This window comes from Vulpes lagopus, chromosome 6 (assembly GCF_018345385.1).
Source record: "Vulpes lagopus strain Blue_001 chromosome 6, ASM1834538v1, whole genome shotgun sequence".
Lineage (NCBI taxonomy): Eukaryota > Metazoa > Chordata > Mammalia > Carnivora > Canidae > Vulpes > Vulpes lagopus.
Genome location: NC_054829.1, coordinates 120,290,397 through 120,311,663, shown reverse-complemented (window position 1 = coordinate 120,311,663; position 21,267 = coordinate 120,290,397). Strand labels below are relative to the sequence as shown.

Genomic DNA, 21,267 nt, shown 5'->3' with positions numbered 1-21,267 from the left:
GTAAAATTGGGATGGTCCAAAAATTGGAAGAAATATTTTATAAGATTGTGATGTATTTTCCTTTGTGGTATGAGAACATACTTGGCAAAACTTATTTATTTTGTAACTGAAAGTTTGTATCTTTGACCACCTTCCTCCAGTTCCCCCTCCCCCAACCCTCCACCTCTAGTTACCACAAAACTGATCTTTTTTTTTTTTTCTATGAGTTTGCGAGTTTTGGTTTTGTTTTGTTTTAGATTCCACATATAAGTGAGATCATACATTATTTATCCTTCTCTGTCTGGTTTATTTCATTTAGCGTAATGCCTTTAAGGTCCATTCATGTTGTTGTAAATGACAGGGTTTCCTTATTTTTTTTGGCTAAATAATACTCCATTGTATACCACATCTTCTTTATCGATTCATCCATCTATGGATGCTTAGGTTGTTTCAGTGCCTGGACTATTGTAAATAACACTGCTGTGAACAAAAGGGGAGCTGGTATCTTTTTGAGTTAGTGTTTTTGTTTCCTTTGGATTTATTTCCAGAAGTAGAATTGCTGGATCATATGGCAGGTCTGTTTTTAATTTTTTGAATATCATCCGTACTGTTCTCCATAATTGCAGCAGTGCCCAGGGTTCCCTTTTCTCCACATTCATACCAGCCTTTGTTAACACTTGTCTTTTTGATGATGGTTATTCTAACAGGTGTGAGGTGATATCTCATTGTAGTAGTAATTTGCATTTCCCTAATGACCAGTGATATGGAGCATGTTTCTATGTACCTTTTGGCCATTTATATATCTTCTCTGGAAAAATATCTCTTTAAATACTTTGCCTATTTTTCAGTTGTATTACCTTTTTTTTCTGTTGGGTTGTATAAGTTCTTTGTATATTTTGGATATTAACTTTTGTCAGGTTTGCAGCTTTTCCCCCCATTTTGTGTGTTGTCTTTTCACTTTGTTGATGTTTCTATTTCTGTGTAGGAACTGTTTAGTACAATGAAGTCCCAGATGTTTATTTTGTTGATTATGCCAGAACATTCACATTTAAAATGATTATTGATATATTTACATTACTATTTACCATGGTTGTAACTGTTTTCTATTCATTGCCTTTGTACTCCATTTTTCCTCTTCTCGCTATTTTCCTGCTTTTTAAATTGAGCATTTAATATCATTCCATTTCATTTTTTTATTTCTCATAGCATATAAATTAAACTTGTTTTTTTTTTTTTTTTTTTTTTTTTTTTTAAATTTTTATTTATTTATGATAGTCACAGAGAGAAAGAGAGGCAAAGACATAGGCAGAGGGAGAAGCAGGCTCCATGCACCGGGAGCCCGACGTGGGATTCGATCCTGGGTCTCCAGGATCGCGCCCTGGGCCAAAGGCAGGCGCCAAACCCGCTGCGCCACCCAGGGATCCCTTAAACTTGTTTTTATAGAATTTTTAGTGACGACCCTAGACTTTGAAATATACATTTTAAATTAATCTGAGTCAACTTTTGGATAATCCTTTACCACTTCTAGCTATTGTAGGTTTCTTATGAAAGAGTTTTCCCATTTCTTGTCTCCTACCCCTGGTGACATTGCTGTTCTTCATTTTATTGATCCATATGGTATAGTCATACAATACACTGTTACCATTTTTACTTCAAACAAATAATTATGCTTTTGATCAGTTAAAAATAAAAAATATATTTTATATTACCATCTTTTATTCTTCTCTACTGTTAATTTCTTTATGTCGTTTTAAGTTTCTATATCATTTTCATTCTCCCTAAAGAATCTTTTAAAGCATTTTTTGCAAGACCATTCTTCTGATTATGAATTCCTTCAGTTTTTATTTGAAGGGAAAAGGATTTTTTTCTTCTTCCATTTTGAAGGATAATTTTGCTGGATATAGAATTATAGGTTGATGGTTTATTTTCTTTGAAGTCTTTAAATATTTTGTTTTACTCTCTTCCTACTTCTATAGTTATGAGAATACCATTCTAATTCTTATCCTTTTTCCTCCATAGGTAGGCTATTTTTATCCCTTGGGCTTTTTTCAAGATTTTCTTTTTGTCTTTCTTAAGTTTGAATATGATATGCTTAGGTGTGGCTTTTTAGGTATGTGTACCACTAGGTATTCTTTAGGCTTCCTAGACTTTTTATTTGGTGTTTATCATTAATTTTGGAAAATTTTCAGCCACTATTACTTGTTGTGACCAATTTCCAATGACAATATTAGAGCCAACTCAAAATTGGACACATCCTGTGATCTTGGTCAGGGATTGCAATCCTGATAATCACACACATGCACACACACACACCCAAGAGGATATGAAAAATTTACTAGTCATGTAATGAGGCTTTCTAGAAAAAGCAGGGAATCTTCCAAGCAAATGCTAAAATGCCCTTAAGAGTGTAGGCATAGGATTTTCCTTGGAGTAATTATGGTGGTTAGGAGATAGGTCCAGGATGAGAGTTCCTGTGCATCGTTTGAACTTAACAGCTCCCAAAGGAGCACGTAGGTTTTTCCAGATATAGGAAAGAAGGCTCAGACAGAGGCATGAGGCTTAAAAGATGTCAGAAATCAAATATAAAAAATTGAGTTAAACCCTTCATTATATTACTTTCAATATTTTTTTTGTTCCAATCTTTTTCTGGTATTCAACTCTATATATGTTCTGTCTTTGAAATTATCTGATTTGGATGTCTGTTCTGTTTTTTATCCCAATCCTTTCTTCTCTTTGTATTTTAGTTGGGAAATTTCTACTGACCTGTCTTCAAGCTACTGACCCTTCAGGCATGTCAAGTCTGCTGGTGAGCCTATCACAAGAATTCTTCATTTCTGTTACAATGTTTTAGATTTCTAGTAATTACAAATTATTTGAATTTCCTTCTTTCTACATATATTACTGAAGGTTCTTTAATGTTGTCTTCTTTTTTTATTAGAGCCCTTAACATATATTAAATGTAGTCATTTTCAATTCTTTGATAATTCCAATATCTGCATCATTCTTTGAATCTATTTCTGATGATTGCTTTATTTTATTATTTAGACTGTATTTTTATTTATTTATTTTTTGTCATGTCTTACTATCTTTTTGTTTAAAGCCGGATATATTTAACTGGATGATAGGAACTGAGGTAAATAGACTTTTTGTGTGGGAATTTATGTTATCTGGCTGGGAGTTAGACTGTTTGATGTTTGCCATAGTTACACTTGCTAGAGGTGTTAGATGTCTCTGGTATCTTTGTTTTTGTCTCCTCTTTCAACCTTGGGCTTCCCTTAGCATTCTTCATCATATGATTGGAGCTCCTTCACCTCTAATCCACTCTAACCCAGGATCTCTGTTAGTGTGATGGGGGAACAGGAGCATTCTATAATCTTCTCATTATACTTTAGTGTTTTAGTAATGCCCATCTCAGGACTGTGCCTTTGACAAGTATTTCTTTAATGGCATAGCATCTTTCAATGACCCCCATACACCTTTCTCTCATTTCAGCATTTTGCATCCATTTCTTTGAAGCCTCTTTCATAAGCTAACTATGTTTTCTTTCTCTTTTTCCCTTAGGTAAGACAAAAAAACTAGAGAGGGCAAAGTGGGAGGATGCCCTTTTTTCACTTGGGAAAAGGCTCTAGTCAAGTCTTTTCTTTGGAGAGTGAGAATTTATGATGATGAAAGTTTTGGGCATTTCACAATCATCTTCTTATTTTGTCATCACCAGAGCCACAGAGTCTTTCTTAAATATTCACCTGTTGGGGTTCCTGGAGGCAAAACCAATGAAATTGTGAATCTTCCCTAAGCCTACATTTCCCAGGAGTTTTTCACTCTCAAGCTAGTCCACACTTGACCTCCAGATATTCATCAGAATTGCCAGTTAAGTGTTCTACTAGTTCATGGCTCTAGTGGTTTCTATTTGAAGTGAGTCTATCTTGGCTGTCTCCCTGGATAAGGCTGCCTCTCCAGGTTCTAGGGTGACAGTTTGCCCTACAACTTCATTTCTTGATAAGCCCAAGAAAAATCATTAATTCTTAGTTTGTCTAGCTTTTCTGTTGTTGTTGTACAAACAAGTGTGATGACTCCCAAGCTCTGTACAAACTGGAGTTAAAACCTGCTTTTTTATTTTTAAACAATTGGGAAAAGTTTAAGGAAAGTTTTCAAAGTTTACATATTCATAAATAGTATAGAGATGTCTTCTTATCTCAGGGTATTTGTGTCTGGTTTCTCATTTTTCCCTAATTCTCCTCACCACTTCCTTCTTATTCTTAGGTGTCCTCTTAAAAGTTACATTTTTAGTGATGCAAGGAGGATTTGAGATACTATGGGTATAGAGTGTAGTCAACTTGCATGTTGCAAAGCAAGTTCCCTTACTTACTAGTGGATAACTTTTAGCAAGTCATTTATTTAGTCTCTGTCTTAGCTCCCTCACTTGTGAAATGGAGATAAATTGATTAACATTAAGTTCTTAAGATAGTATATGGCACATAGTTAAGTGCTCTGCAGGTGTTATGTACAATATTAAATAAGTGGTCTACAATGAGGATAACTTACTGTATGTCTCTATCAGTTACTGTATTTCAGATCTTCACTTTGAATAATTGGTGAATAACATCTTGATTTTGTGAATTCCCTAACAATCCATAGAGCCATTATATTGACATCCAAAGCTACTTTTTATTCTGATCTTCACAATCCTCTAAGATAGATTGGAGAGACATTGCCTTTCTCATTTTACAGGGACTTCATTGTCTTGCCAAAATCCCACTAGTAAGTAAGCTGTGCTAGAGCTTGAAGCTAAGTTTCTGATTCTAAGTGTGGTGTTTGTTCACATCATGTACTATCTCAATAGATTTTTTTAAGTTTATTTATTTATTCATGAGAGACACACACACACAGAGAGAGAGGCAGAGACACAGGCAGAGAGAGAAGCAGGTTCCCTGCAGGGAGCCTGATGTGGAACTCGCTCCCAGGACTCCAGGATCACACCCTCGGCCAAAGGCAGGTGCTCAATCGCTGAGCCACACAGGCATCCCCTATCTCAGTAGATTTTAATGAACTTTTAACCATATTCAAGCTGTAGTATAATCAGTGTCCTGTTATCTTTGAGAGATGATACTGAAAATGAGAATTTAAAATTCTTTTCCTTTTCATCTGCAAATATATGATCTTGCAAAGCCATAGCTTAATAATATTTTTGCTTTTCTGATTGCAATGCATCTTAAAATGTCAATATTTGTAAAAATGAGGGTAATCATACAGAAAATGTAACTCAGAAAATGTAACTCTAACCAGTATTTCTGTTCATAATACCAAAGAAAACCAGGGTGAATATTTTGAAGGAAACTGAGTTGCTGTATAGTCTCAATTCTCACTTCATTTTAAATTTGTTTTTTTTTAATATTTTATTTATTTATTAATGAGAGACGGAGAGAGTGGGGGTGGGGGCAGAGACACAGGCAGAGGGAGAAGCAGGCTCCATGCAGGGAGCCCGACATGGGACTCGATCTTGGATCTCATGGATCAGGCCCTGGGCTGAAGGCAGCACTAAACCACTGAGCCACCCGGGCTGCCCCTCATTTTAAATTTGTAGTGTTACATAGACTCACTGACAACTTTGTTATTACATTAGAATTAATGCATAGGTGTAGTGAATTATAATTGCTTCTTATTTTCCAGATCTAAGTTATTAACAATAGTTTATAATATTCTACATTTTATGTCTCCTTTTGTTACCAAATGCTTTGGTATGTATATTGTCTTCATTCTATAAGTTAGCATCCAGCTGCAGTACATTTTCAAGTTGATGAAGGAAGGAATTATTACATGGGATAAGGAACTTGTTAAAAGACAGAAGGAGCTATGAACCATTTATTTTACTTTATTTTTATAAACTTGTTAGTAAGTCTTAGTAAGTCTATTTTTACAATTTAAGCAAGTTTTATATGTTTTAAGAGCTGTATACTGTGCTGTTTAAATTATTAATTGACTCTGGATAGGTCATTGATCTAGTGACTAGGCATTCTTAAATCCACTTTAATATGTTTGGCTTCTCCTAAAAACAAGGCTGGGAAAGTGGAATTCAGAGTTCTAATGGAGAAAATGCTCAGTTGTGCCACCAGCACTTCTAAAGAATACATTTGTTTTCTGGCTATATGTAATACATATATTTTATTTTACTGTACATAAATAGGAAGTTTCCATAGTTTTGTAAACAGATACACTATTGTTCAGGCTTCCTGAACACAGTCCATGTTATTGGCCAAGTTTTATTATTATTATTATTATTATTATTATTTGCACTGACAAACGTGTCCATATATTTTCATTTACAGCACAGGTTTGTTTTGTTTTGTTTTGTTTTTTAACAGAAACCAACAACAACAAAGTCTCCCAATAAAATCTAGTGATTTTTTTTTTTCAGTGAATTGTTGAGAATAGTTATTCTCTAAAGGATGGCTGCATTCTCATACTTCATGAAACAGCAGATTTCAGAATGAGTTCCCGAGGTTGTAGGAAATGCCTCAGGGATATTGCAGAGAGCTGGCTGAGAATTGGAGAGAGCAGGTAACATCTAGTGGAGTTATTAATTTTCTGCTCCCACCTCAACCTGCATAGAGGTTTGTTTGTAATATTTTATTTTATCATTAGGGAAACAAGAATTCTTCTGCTAAAATAACACACATTTGAAAGCCCCTATTCTTTAAAGGTGATATTTTGTACAACAATATTTTTAAAGGATTGATGTTGGAGTATACTGTGTCGGGAAACAACATTAAAAATAAGTGTGATGACTTAACTATAGATTTTCAGAACTTTCCATAGGGATCAAAATTTTGAGGAAAATGATAAGGCTGAGAATTCACAGAAGGAACAGATTAATTCATATAGTTTATGTATGTGAAAATATAATGACCCTGGAATTTCTGTTCTGCGAAGCAGTCTGCGAACATCCAGTTGGTCATTGTTTTTAAGAATTGTTGTTCAAGAGGGACATGCCTAGACCAGCAATTACCCGTAAATGTCCCCTCAATAGCTAAAGACTATTTACTTCCAAATACTCCGAAAAAAATACCAGGTTTTCATCTTAAATAACTAAAACATGGGGAGATCATTGAATTACAATAAGGTAATGAAATTCTAAAAAGTAATTTTAGTTCAGTATTTGTACAGTCATACAAGAAATGTTACTTGCCAGCAGATGAATTGTATTGCAGAAGTACAGCTAGGACATCTATAAAAATCCAATGCAGACTTTTTTTTTTGCTTCCCTTTTGCCCCCAAAATCCTTTTGTCATTTTTCAACCTTTAACCTTAAACTTCACTTGACTGTGAGGCCTGCCAAATTTTCATCAAGACAGCAGCATATAGATACAAAGGGAAGCATAAATTATTATCATTAATAATCCATCCTGTTCTTCCCCCACCTCATTTAAACTAATGGACCATATGTTGCCATTTTCTTTTAACTGTATCCAAGAAAATTTCAGAACAGAAGAGGAGAAGAGGTTGTAAAATATATGACCACAACCTCACATTTATTTTCCAATTAAGACAAGAAAAGTAATGATAACTGTGATACTTTTTTATCTGTCTCCATGGAAATATTTCTTGATGAAAAATAGAGTAATCAACTTTAGTTATTTAAGGTTTCAAAGGAGAAAAATATTTTTGAAAATGTTTCAAGGATTTTTAAAATTTTTAATGTTTCAAGGATGTTATAATGGATAAAGATCAACAAAATTTTAGTGTATTATTATTCTTCATAGCATACATAAGGCTAATTTTTTTCTTTGACTACTCAGGTTAATTGGCCATGTTTTCATTTGTTGGTGAAAATCTTAACATTTTTATATCCAGTCAAAGGTATATATACCATTAGATGAGAGGAAAATGCTGTTCAAACTAGGGAAAATAAGAGGAAAACAGTCATAGTAGTTGGATGTAGATTATTTTCAGGACGCAACAAGTAGTAGAAAAAACTGAGATGGAGCTTACATAAAGTAGAATGGAACTTGACATAGGAATTTTGAATATTATAAATCAGATATGACTGGAGGATTAGGGGAAAACCAAGCAATCTATTGAGAAAGAATTTAGCAAAGATAATATGGAAGATGTTTGAGGCATAAAAATTAGGTTCAGAAAACTACACAAAGGTAAGCAGAAAAAATGTGGCTCTCAGTATGGTGTAGTAGTGACCCAGGCTATCCATGAATTCAAGTCTCGGTCCTGGGCTGGGAGCTCATCCTAACAGTTCTTTCTCAAAAGATGTTAGGAGCACAGTTGGTGTTACTGTCATTGGAAAGAGGAAATCCCTAGACTTCAGCAATGCTATAAGATGATGCTAAGGCCTAATCATCAGATTTCTCACCCTTAGGCTTTGAAGGGTTATTATATGAGCTGGAATATCTGCAGTGATTAGGGGTGAGGCTAAAGAAAAGATATTTTCAATTGTTGTTATGATCAGGGGCAAGTCAGGGTAGAAAGCATTTACATATTTTTCCTCATTGTTTTTCTAATAAATAATATATGGAGAAATTATGATAAACTCTAAAATTGTAAAAATTGTGTACTTGACTTAACTCATCCTTGATGACTCATTTAACTTGACTTCAGAGTTTAAAAATTATTCAGTCCACATCAGTTATACACCAGGTACCATGCTAGGCCTTAGCTATAGAGAAATGAAAAAGTGAGGTACCTGTTCTCCAAAGCTTTTGTTTTTGTTTGATAGGATTTTCTTTCTTGAGACTTTTCTTTTACTTTGATCTCTAAAAATGTTGGACAGGACAAAAGAAAAATGAAAGGCCAGGAGGACAGAAGGAAAGAAGGATAAAGTATAGATTCAATAACCTGTCATCTGGTCTCCCTGTTTCTCTTCTTGCTACTCTTTTAATATTTTCCATAGGGTAAGATCTTTTTGGATTAGATTGCCCCCAAAAACATGCAGATGACTTATCATATAGCTTAAAGAATAAAAGCCTAGCTCCTAACTTTGAGCAATCTATCTCATGAGTGTACATTGTAAACTTCAAATATACTGGTGTCTTTCTTCCCCTTTACACTTCTGGCCTAGCACCTTTGCACTAGCTCTTGCTTTGACGTGAGAAACTCCTTGCCTGGATCTTGTCATGGCCACTTCCTCCTTCAGATCTGTCATCTCTCCAGAGTATTCTTATGACTTTCAAATATAAAGTAGCCCCTCAGTCACTTCCCAGAGTACTGCCTTATATTATTGCCTTTGTGTGAAGTCTTACTACTAGCAGTCAGTTGCTCTACTTATTTAATTATGTTTTACTCATTCAAATGTAAGTTCATATGTTTGTTTTACATGTTTAACTACTAAATTGCCATATCCTAGAAATAAATTCTTATCTAAGATTTTCATCAAATAAAGAGAACAAGCTCAGTTAAGAAATGCCAGAGAAAAACAATAATAACAATAATAAAATCCAGTAGCACTCCTGAAAAGGTTACCCAAATATACATTCAAAGTCTCTGGAAAACAGATTTAAAAATAAAAAACTTTTTAAAAAAGAGTATAATGTGACCTCTACATTAAATACTGAATCCATTAAGGGTAAAAAAAAAAAAAATAGGTAAATTTATTGGTTCATTTAAGTGAAAATTCCAATGATAAGACAAATTTCAGATAGAGTTGAATCTATGTACCCTAAAGTTATTTTGAAAATTCAGTCACCCTATAGTTATGTTCCCCAGTCTGCTTCTGTTATATTAGCTTGATTTTCAGACAGGCTTTCTCCTTATAGTTGGCTACCATTACCTCAAAGCTTCTCATCCTATAAGGCAGTATTCTTAGCATAAAAAGTTTTTTTCCCTAAAAATTCTAGGAAAAAAAAATTCTAGAATTAGCTATTATTGAACTGCCTTGGGCCATGTGCTCATTCTTGACTTAAGTACTATGGAATAGACCACAGCCTTAGAGCCACATGAATAGGTAAGACTATCTGAAACAATATGCAATGAAAGTAGGAGAGTTTGTTCTTCAAACAGAGCAGGAGAGTGTCACTTGAAGGAAAAGATGGATTATAAGCTGGTGAAAACCAAAAAATATTCATGGCAAAATCAAAAAATGTTTTTGAATATACTTATAACACAAAAACAACACAGATTATAATATCAACTCTACAAATAGAATGCAAGAAGTGGAGAGGAAAGACAAAACCAGCACATTTTATTTCAAAGAAAATCCAATTTTTGTCATTAATGTTAATCATATTGATATGAATTTAGAAATTATTTGAAAAATTTTAAGTCCTTGACAAATGCATTTATAAAATTAATGGCTATTTTCTGAACTGATGGTATATGATCTACATGGTATATTATATACTACTAATTCTTAGCTGGCTGATGTTGATTTGATGAGACAGTACTTTTGTTTTATGTTGCTGTAATATTAATATTGGCATGAACACAATATATCACCAAGCAATATAAATAAGGAAGAATTTTTAATAGTGAGATGGGGTATACAAATTCTGTGATGTCTTTTTGTAATGGAATCTGATGGAGGTCATACTCAATATGAACACTTCCACCTCTGAAACACCATCTACTTCCCCAGAGCACAGCTCAGAAAGAAATAACAGAGTACCTAGAGGTGGGAAGATCTATTACAACCTTTCCATTTCTGGAAAACAGCTGAGGCCTGGGTTTGAGAAAGAGCTCAACATGGAAGAAGAGCAGAGATGGAACTCCATTAAAAAATAATAATAATAAAATAAGTAAATAAACAAGCAAATAATGTTACCAGAAAACTTTGTACTTGTAATAAACAAAATAATTGTGGGCAGATATGTTTATTTATTTATTTATTTTTTGCATCAGCATTAGAGACCCTCTCACATACAAGTTTTTCTTCAAGTATTAGATGACCTGCTAATGGCATGGTTTGAACTGTATCCTCAAAGTGTGTATCCTCAAAGTGTATATGTTGAAGTCCTAATCACTGGTACCTCAGGATACAACCTTATTTGAAAAAAAGGTCCCTTAAACAAAACAAAACAAAACAAAAAACAAAAAGACTCCTTAAAGAGTGGTAATCAAGTGCAGGTGAGGTCAGTAGGGTAAGTCCTAATCCAATTTGACTGGTAACCTCTTAAAAGGAAGAACTCTGTCAGAAAGATACCCATAGAAGAGTATGTGGAAAGACACAGAAAGAAGACAGTGTCTACAAGCCAGAGAGAGGCCTGGAGCAGATCCTTCCCTCACAGCTCTCAGAAGGAATAAACCCTGGGAACATCTTGCTTGCAGGCTTCTCACCTCTAGAACTGTGAGATAATTAGCTTCTTTTGTGTAAGCCACCCAGTCTGTGGTACTTTGTCTTGGGAGCCCTAACAAATTAAAATAGTCTGTGAATAGAGTAGAAAATGGAATAGCATAGGGATGCCTGGATGGCTCAAGGCTTGATCCGGGAGTCCCCGGATTGAGTCCTACACCTGGCTCCCCAAGGGGAGCCTGCTTCTCCCTCTGCCTATGTCTCTGCCTCTCTCTCTCTCTCTCTCTCTCTCTGTGTGTGTGTCTCTCATAAATAAATAATTAAATCTTAAAAAAAAAAAAGAAATAACATAGACAAGAGAGAACAAATAAAGACAATGAAAGAAGATAGTCTAGGTCAGAAGAGAAAGATTTCCCACAGCCACACCCATTTTTTTTTTTTTTTCTTAAAAACAAATTAGAAGTTGATACTGGATCCACATTATGTGTCCTTGTGTACAATCTGCATTTTGTTGTGTTTGGTAGTGGTCTAGAAAATCACACATAATTCACATTATGGAGGCTGAGTATTCAAAATAACCCATTTTATGAATTTTATAAATTAGTTAAATGAGCATCTTTAATATGGGTGAGTTGAAAATACATGTTCCTTGAGAAATAGGTCCTTGGTATTCTATTCTATTTGGGAGATACAAAGACAAATGCAGTCCGTGATATGATTTTAGTGTTCCTACTAACATACATATATATGTAATTTAGGGATAGTCTGCTCATTTAGGGGTATTTATACCTGGATTGGTACCACTCTTTAAGGAACAGTGCATTGAAAGAGCTCACTTCTTACCATTTGTACTCCACTTATATATTTCCACTTTATGTCCTCTTTGAATAAAAGGCTAAGACTTCATCATGCAAAAAAGGCAAATGTAAATTCACAGTTTTGCTTTGAGTCACAGCCTCTGCAACTTACAACATCTAATGTAAAAATGTATATAAAACAGAGATTCTAATTTATCAGTTCGAGTTTACTCGGTAATTGCCAATTCTTAATCACAGCCTAACAGTGTAATCTAGTCAACAGTGTTTGAGTTTTACAAAGGAGAATACCATTTGAGTATTATTATTCTTTTATGTATATGCTGTTTTTTTAGTGTAAGAAGGTAAGCAAACTCTTCCTAAAGGAAAAGTGAGGGATTTTCTGAAACATATATTAACATTTTCTGTGTTTCTCATTAATTATACAGATTTGGGTTTGGGTTTTAACATGGCATGCTGTCTCAGATAAATATAAAAATCTCCACATCATTTATCTTATGTTGTTGTTGCATTATTTTGCTAAAAATTAGTAATTTTTAGCCTTTGATTCTCACGAGCTCACTATCTCATCAAAAAAAATCCATTGTGCCAAATTAATTTTCATGTAACTTATTAAAGTGAGTGCCTCATCAACCTGAAAAACTGTCAGTACATATGGTTATTCTTTATTTTACTGGGGGATAAATTCAAACCATCTTCTATATTTAGAAATTCTGAAAGAGGCAGCAAGCCGTATTTATTTTACTTTCATCAGTTTATGAATTTGCAAATAGGTAAGAAACATGTGAGTATTTGAAAAAGTTCTTAACTGTGCTATATATATCATGAAAAGCCAGGATAAAATGTGTAAAACATTAACGGAGTTTTTAGGATTATCTGTTAATGAGGCCTCGTTAAGGAGTCTTCTTTTCTAAGATGTTTACATTTGTAAGTCATTATTTTTTAATTAAACGAAATCAGGCACATCTGTGTCCAGTATGTGAACAAAAAAATCCCTATTTGTTACCTCAGCCATTTTACTGCTGATACTAAGTGAAAAATGTACACAGCACAATTTCTTCCCCCTGAAACAAAATACCAATTAAATAATCTGGAAAGTGTTACTGATGAGCTGGAGTCTGGCTTCTATACTTAGATTTGAAATAAAGCATGCTTTGCCCTTTCACAATGTTTTAATTTTGAAAACTGTCAGAGAGTGTTTAACAGGAACAAAAATCACTGTGTGAATGCTTAATTCTTTATCAAATTCAACCCACCTGCACCTATATTATTAGCATTTTTCTGTCACCATTTTGTTGGTTCATTACACTTTGAAAGAGAATTGTAGAATCTTCAACTTAGGGGAGTAGACTGCACTGTAGGTCAGGTTTAGTTGAGAAAGGTTTTTCAGAACAGAAAAATAAGTGCAGAAATATACATGAATTTTACCATATAACATAGAGCAAGAATATAACCCACATTAATAGGTTGAAGTCTCCAGTCATTTTTGTCTTTTGTACTTTCAATTTTTCTTTTTCTGGTTCTGTTTCCACTTAAGGTGCATGTAGAAGACATCAGGAAAAATAGTTGAAAGATTTATGAAATTTTTAATGGTTAATTGTATTATGCTATTTTATATTCAATTATATTATTTTTAATAATATTAAAATAGCTTGAAAGATTATGCAAAGAGTTTTGTTGTTTTTCTCTACAATTCATTGATTTTTCACTGACTGAAATATTAGGTGATACTTGGCAACATTTATAAATAGTTCTTTTCAATCAGCTTCTTTTTTCTAAAAAAAGAATTTCTTCCACATGTTATTCTTAATTTGGCTCTCATGGAATCATAGGATTACTTGAGTTTTTAAAATATCTTCATTCTTTATTCTCTCTTGTTTTTCCATGCTAAGAAAGAAGTTTTTAATTTATTTTTTCAGTTTTCTAACTTTTATTTTAATCCCAGTTAGTTAACATACAGTGTTTTATCAGTTTCAGGTATACAATTTAGTGATTCAGCACTTCCATACAACACACAGTGCTCATCATAACAAGTGCCCTCCTTAACCCCCATCACCTGTTTCATCATTCCCCTCACCCCCTTCCCTCTGGTAACCTTCAATGTGTTCTCTATAGTTAAGACTCTGTTTCTTGATTTCTCTCTCTTATTTTTACCCTTTGCTTGTTTGTCTTTATTTTGATTCTACAGAATTAAAAGCCAGAAATTATGTACTTTTGATTATTTATTTTTTTCTTTTTCAGTACATAATTTTAAAAAACTGACATAAATATTTTGTTACATTTATTTGCAAAATTTACATATGACGGGTGCTGAATTCTGCATCTCCTGATTCCTTAACGATTGTTTATTGGACCAAAATCATAAAGCCAGACAAAATTGTTCTAGAGCATTTCTATTGCTTAGTGTGTACATAGTCATATTTTAAAGAATACTTGATCTTCTCATAATGAAGTCTACATACATCTTGAAATAGAGTCGAAAGCAAAAGTTGTAAGGTCAGACTGCCTGGGTTCAAGTGCAGACACTAAAAATTACTAGCTCTGGGAACATGGGTAAAATTCCTCACCTTTATAACCCTCAGTTTTCTTACATAGAATATGGGGGAAAATAATAGTGTCAAACTCATAGTTCATTGTGAGGAGCAATTGTGATCTATGCAAAATGACCAACAAGATACCTAACAATTTGTGAACAGCCAATAAAGGTTGAGTATTTTTATATTTAAAATACTTCAATGCTTTCCTTAAATTATTATTAAATTCATTCCATCTTTACCAAGTGATTTAAAAGACATCATTTATGGGGTTTCACTAATTCAGTAGTACTAAATATTTGTTACCTCCTACTGCCATTACTGCATGCATTATTTTACCTAACAGAAGCAAAACATAGAGATGCTTTTCCATTCATAAGGTGGATACACTGGAACTTTTTTTTTTTTAACTTCTGGGTAGCTTAGGAGCTTCTCAATACATTTTGGAAATTTAATTGGATGCATAGCCATACTGTCATTGAAAATATCAAATTAACCATCAATACAAATGAGAATTTTGTAAGAAAAATTCCATTGTAGAATATTTATTTAGTACAACAGCAGTCTTTGTTAAAGGTCAGAGTAAAATGAATTGCCTTTTTTCCCAAGTTAAACATATGAAAATTTAGAGCTATAATTTCAATTTTCATTCACATTTCTTTTCTTGATGGTTTCATTATATGCATTCTCATGTTAAATGCATAAGTGTATTCAATTAGCAAGTACATTTTCAGCATTATTTTTGTCACAGTGATTCTGGATGTTCCACATTTGAGTATATAAATTAAGTAATAAAACATTTTTAAAATTTTAAATTCAAGCAATCATTTCATTTTGCAAGGTATATTTTACAAATTTTCTTCTATCATATTTCAGAAAAGAATGAATTATAAATTCTGAACAATTTTATGCCATCTTTAAAAGCTTTTTTTTTTTTTTTAAAGATTTTATTTACTCATAAGAGACAGTGAGGGGTTGGGGGTAGAGACACAGGCAGAGGGAGAAGCAGGCTCCGTGCAGGGAGCCTGATGTGGGACTGGATCCTGGGTCTCCAAGATGGGGCCCTGGGCTGACGGCGGCACTAAACTGCTGAGCCACCAGGGCTGCCCTAAAAGAAATTTTAAACGTTAGAGAAATTAAGTAGAGCATAGGGATATGAAGGATTCACAAAATGACTACACTTTGTTATCTGGAAGTTAAACATTCTTTGAAAATAATTACATTTCTAGAACTATTTTTGCTGGGGAGAAAGTTGTATATTTTGGCATATTTCTTTCAAATTTAGAGGAGAGTCCCTTTCAAGAGGCTTGTGTACTTCAACTCTCTCATTGCTGGCCCAGGTCAGTAATGACTTCAGTCTTATTGTCTGCCTCCACTCTATTTAATACTTCAATTTCTAATTAATCTTGAATGAGTGAGAGTTAAGCAAAATTGAAGGCAATCAACTTTAATTGAGACAGATGGGTAATTTTATTTTGATAAAAATTATAATTCCTAATGTAGATATATCCTTTATAACATTTCAAACATGTGCTATGCTGCCTCAAAAATACATATGTAAAATTGTTAGAAATCTAAAGGAAACTAACATAAAACAATTGCTGAAAGTTTTTGCATATGTTGATCACCTGACAATGTTCAACACATCAAATATATAAGAACGTGGAGAAAATTTGAATGTTATACTTAAGGTTTAATTCATGAATTAATAATGTTGATCTTCTGTTCATCTCTCTTTCTGTGTAAGACCAAACTTTCTGGTACTAGCAATGGCAAAGAGAATAATTTTGACAATATTTTATCTGGTTTTTATTTGGTTTGCTCAACTCCAGGCCAACTTATGTGGATCATCAGAATAGTGAACTTTTGTCATTTTGAATTTATAGTTTCTTCTCAGTAATGATTTCAATAAATATAGTAGATAAGAATATGTAGGTACATTTCTACCTGTAAAGATTTTGCCAAGTTATAAAAGCTTTCTCTCTCTCTCTCTTCTCTCTCTCTTGATATACAGATATATAGGTATGTCATCCATGGTGGCCTAGCACGTGGAATTCGCAAAGCTGCCAAAGCCTAAGACAAGTACCAAGCCCATCTGTGTGTACTTGCATCCAACTGTGATGAGCTTGTGTATGTCAAGTTGGTGGAGGCCCTTTGTGCTAAACACCAAATCCATGTAATCAAGGTTTATGACAAGTATCAAGGGGAATGGGTAGGCCTCTGTAAAATTGACAGAGAGGGAAAACCCTGTAAAGTGGTTGGTTGCACAGTGTGGTGGTTAAGGACAATGGCAAAGAGTCTCAGGCAAAGGATGTCATTGAGGAGTACTTCAAATGCAAAAAATGAACAAATAAAAAGCTTGGTTTTTGTTCCTCAAAAAAAAGTAACATGTATACAATGTTACATACGTTCATATGTTATACATAAACATGTTATATATAATATATAAAATATATATTTATAATATATGACATATATAAAACATCTCGATTCATTTCTAACATCCTATATCTCATTTCTTAAAACAAGAATAAAAGAATAATTCTTCTGTCAAACAATCTGTCTTAATCCAAAAGCCTATATCCTACTGAAAGCCTATATCCTACTGAAAGTCAAAGTATGGCATTGGAAGGACTTCCTTGAAGAGACAGGAATGCTTGCTATCACCATAACAACTTAGCAGTCAACTACAGGTTACATAACATGCAGTCACGCATTTTATTCTTCAGCACATCATATAATCTGTTCTGACATAAGTCAAAAGAGCCATTATTTTTTGTTTTTTTATTTAAATTCAGTTAGCCAACATATAGTACATACTTATGTTCAGATGTAATGTTCAATAATTTATCAGTTGTGTATAACACCCAGTGCTCAAGGTAAAATATAATGCAGAAAACGCACAAATCCAGGTGTCCAGAATGCTAAATTTTCTTAGAGTATACTTGTGATGTCAGCACTCTGTTCGAGAAAGAAAATATTACCAGTTCCTCAGAAGTCTCCCTGGTTTTCCCGTCTAGGCACTACTCAGCCCAAAGTTTATACACTGTCTTGACTTTTAACTCCATATAGTATTTTGCTAAAAGCAGCTATTGATTAACTACATTTACTTATTAGATAAGGAGACTTAGGGTTTGTCGTAGAGCCATTGCTTCATCAATTAAAGGCAGTAAATTCTGCAAGCAAGAACTAGGTTATAAAAGTTGGAAGCAATACTAAATAAGCTAAATATTCTTGTCATAGAACTGAAAGTACGGTTACTATTCTTCACAGGCCTCTCTTCTGAAAATAGGACCTCAGACCTGGGAATCTGGCCTCTGTGCCTCGCTGGAAATTTTATCGTCAACCTATTTTGACATTGGCCGTTGGGAGTCTGAAATAAGGAACTCGGATGCTTAGTTCCAGATAGAGAAGATAGTCTTAAGGGGAACTGTGGGATCTGAATCTCAGCAGCAATTGTTGAAATCCTTTTTTGTCTGGCTTTAGCCTTTGTAAATACAATATTCACCTTCACTTTCTCCCAAGGAACATGAATAGGCCTGTATAGGAATTGGTAAATGAGCCATGGAGAATGAGGATGGAATCAAATTGAGTGAAATAATTTCAGCTGCTGGGAACTCTTAATAGGCATGTAAACAAGAAGGGGTTTGTTGTGTGTGAACGCTCTCACGGAGGTGCATGAACCCTTATCTCTTCATGCTGGCTGCATTTGGAGCGGTTCGTGTTTAATTTGAAACAGTCTCCTGATGGTTCAGTTCAATTTGAAACTGTGCTCAGCCCATTATTTTATTATTTTTAGCTTAGAACAAAAGAAAACATTTGGAAATAACAGTCATTTCAAGTGGTGGGTTGCATGGGACACTTCATATCATTTTTCAAAGTATGTCTGCAGTATTTGGATGTGTAGCTAAAGGTTAGGGGAATTGAATGTGATGCATTTTATTTGCTTGTCAGAAGTAAAAAAAAAAAAAAAGTAGAGAAATCATGCCTAAAAATAATGCATGTAGCTGTTTTGTTAACAGGTCTGTATCTTCCCTTTCTTTTCGCCATCCCTGATCCCGTATAATGGCATTGTCAGTATATCCTTGCTTTGTGTTTTTTTGAAAAAAAAAAAAACCTTTGATCTTCGCCTCAAAGTCTCCCTTCCTAGCGTTATTTTTCATTCCTCGCTATCATTTTCTAGACTTTTCAGTGCTTGTACCAAAGGACTATTTCCCATTTTGAGAAACTGTGATGCTTAGGGTGCAACTGTTTTATATATGGTTAACAGAAAAGATTTTAATTAGACCAACTATTGTAAGAGTAACAGCTTTAGAATAAATAAAAGACACGAAAGTCTGTGTGTCTATGATTAAAATGTTTGCAATTACATATTAACAAGTTTGTATCAGTCAACATATGTATTGAAACAAATTTTCTGAAAAAAAAATTCCTTTTTTTCTACAATTAACTAAACATACAAGGAATTGTAAGAGAGTACTAATTTTAATACCCTGTCAACTAGAAGTTATATATTCCTTCAGAATAAACCAATATGCTATATTTAGTGATCTTTAAACATAATGGAATTTACCCCCAGTTTTTCGGTGTTCTAAACTCAGACTTAACTGTTGCAGACATTTGACAGAATTAAGTTTAATGATCTCTTCAGTTTTCATTATCTCCACTCTGCCTGGGACTTTGCTAAATTTTTGCTAAGAAAGAAATAGGGAAAGAAAAACCTAATCAAATAGCTTTAGTGAAACATAAGCAAGAAATGCTATATGTCAATAAATTAATATAAACCGATAATAATGTAACTGAAGTGATCCTATACTGGATTATTAATTTTGATTTTGAACATCATCCAATCAGGATTCATAACCAACAAGAGGATTGGAGGAGAAGTGGCCTGGGAGCCACCAGGGATTCTAATTTTGAATGAAAGCATGGCTTTGGGTCTGTTTTTTGTGTGTTAATTTTGTTCTTCAATAGATGTCAAACAGTCACAATGAATCATTGTCACAACACTTCAGGAAGAAATATAAAAGACAACTTTTTATCTACAGCTTCTAGGTGGGAAAAAAAAATGCCTCGGTGAAATTTAGTAATATATTTCTGGCCAGAAAAAGGAGCAAAACCAACATCTTTAAGCTTCCCATGTTCTGTTTTCCTTTTAAAAAAAACATTCTTCCCTCTGCCACCCCCAGACTAATTATGATAGAAACATGAATCACAAAGCCTATACTGTTCATATAATTAATTGGTGATCTAGTGAAGATGTTAAAATGGGACAGTCTTTCCAAAAAAAGAAAATGAAAAATCTATTAGTACAAATAACATTAGGAACTGGTGGAGACTTTTCCCTGTTAGCTCCTATTTTAGAAGAGGAATGGGCCAACTAACAGTCCTAAGGCCAAATCTGGTCTGATGCCTGTTTTTGTAAATAAAGTTTTGTTGGAACACAGCCACCCGTATTCATTTATGTATTTACTAAGGCTGTTTTCATGCTTCCACTGTAGCAGAGTTAAGGAGTTGCAATAAAGACCATATGGCCTACAAAGCTTAAAATATTTATTATACTATCTGGTGCATTAGAGAAAAAGTTTCCAGACTTCTGTTTTAGAAAATAAATCTCACATCACATCTCTGATTACGTGAATCATGCTTAATCACTGTGACTGATTAATTCTATTTTTACGTCTTTATTCAGTACTTAAATCCATGTAAACCGTTAATAATAATAGGAATAATATCTATCTAGATTTATTCATCACCTAAGGTGCGGGATAATGTACTAAAATGGGCATTGTTTTAAGCCGTTAAGTTTGGGGTAATTTGCTCCCCAGCAATACAAAGCTAATTGAGTCAGCATTCCTATTTTGTTGATAAAGCACCTGAGGCACCAAGAGACTAATGTTCCCACTGTCACAAGCTAGCAAGCAATAGATTCTGTGCTCTACTTTCGACTAGATCTGCTGCTTCCAAACTGTTGGAAGCTTTTTGGTGTCTCTTGGAAAAATCTCTTCCAAGTTTATTTCCTGCCCCATATCATGGATCTATATTTCTAAGAGGCTATTCTTAGTCTCACCCGCTGGACAGGTTTATTAAATCAAGTAAAATGGAAAGGGAAATGTTGGAATGTATTTCAACTTCTTTTCATCTGCAGGATGGATCAAAATATCATTAAATTTTATGCTAGGAGAAACAACTATTGTTTTTAAAATACTGCATGTGGTCTGCCTTATTATAGGATCATTTCATTGGAGCAGGTGGTTGGGCAACTCATCATTTTAAAGTGAGATATATTACCGCTTCTTGGCCTTTTGGCTAAGATCAAGTGGAGTATCTGTTCTTATCAGTTTAATAAAGTGAGACATGTTATGCACAAAGCAAGCCTATCTTATCACTTAAGACCTAAGAAAGCAGAGAAATGTAAACCTGTGTTATTATAAATTTTCAGATATAGGGACAAAATAGAAGAATTGGAAATCCAAAATACGACCATGTAATAATCAGAAACAGTTTACAATGATGCTAATTTTTTTTCTCTATGGAGTCTATTAATATTAACAATAAAATAAAGGTAAAATGCATTATAAAGTACAATCAATTCCTGGGGATGCAAATTTTCATTGCATTAGGAACAATGTAAATATTTATATTTACTTTAAAGGTAATGGAGCCATTCAAGAATTAATGGAGGAAAAGTTATATATTTAAGATG

At 33.7% G+C, this 21,267-nt stretch overlaps 1 pseudogene; it reads left to right on the top strand.

The window, feature by feature from the left end:
• The first annotated feature begins 20,850 nt into the window (after positions 1-20,850).
• Positions 20,851-20,952, top strand: LOC121494115 (annotated as a pseudogene).
• Positions 20,953-21,267: the final 315 nt, after the last annotated feature.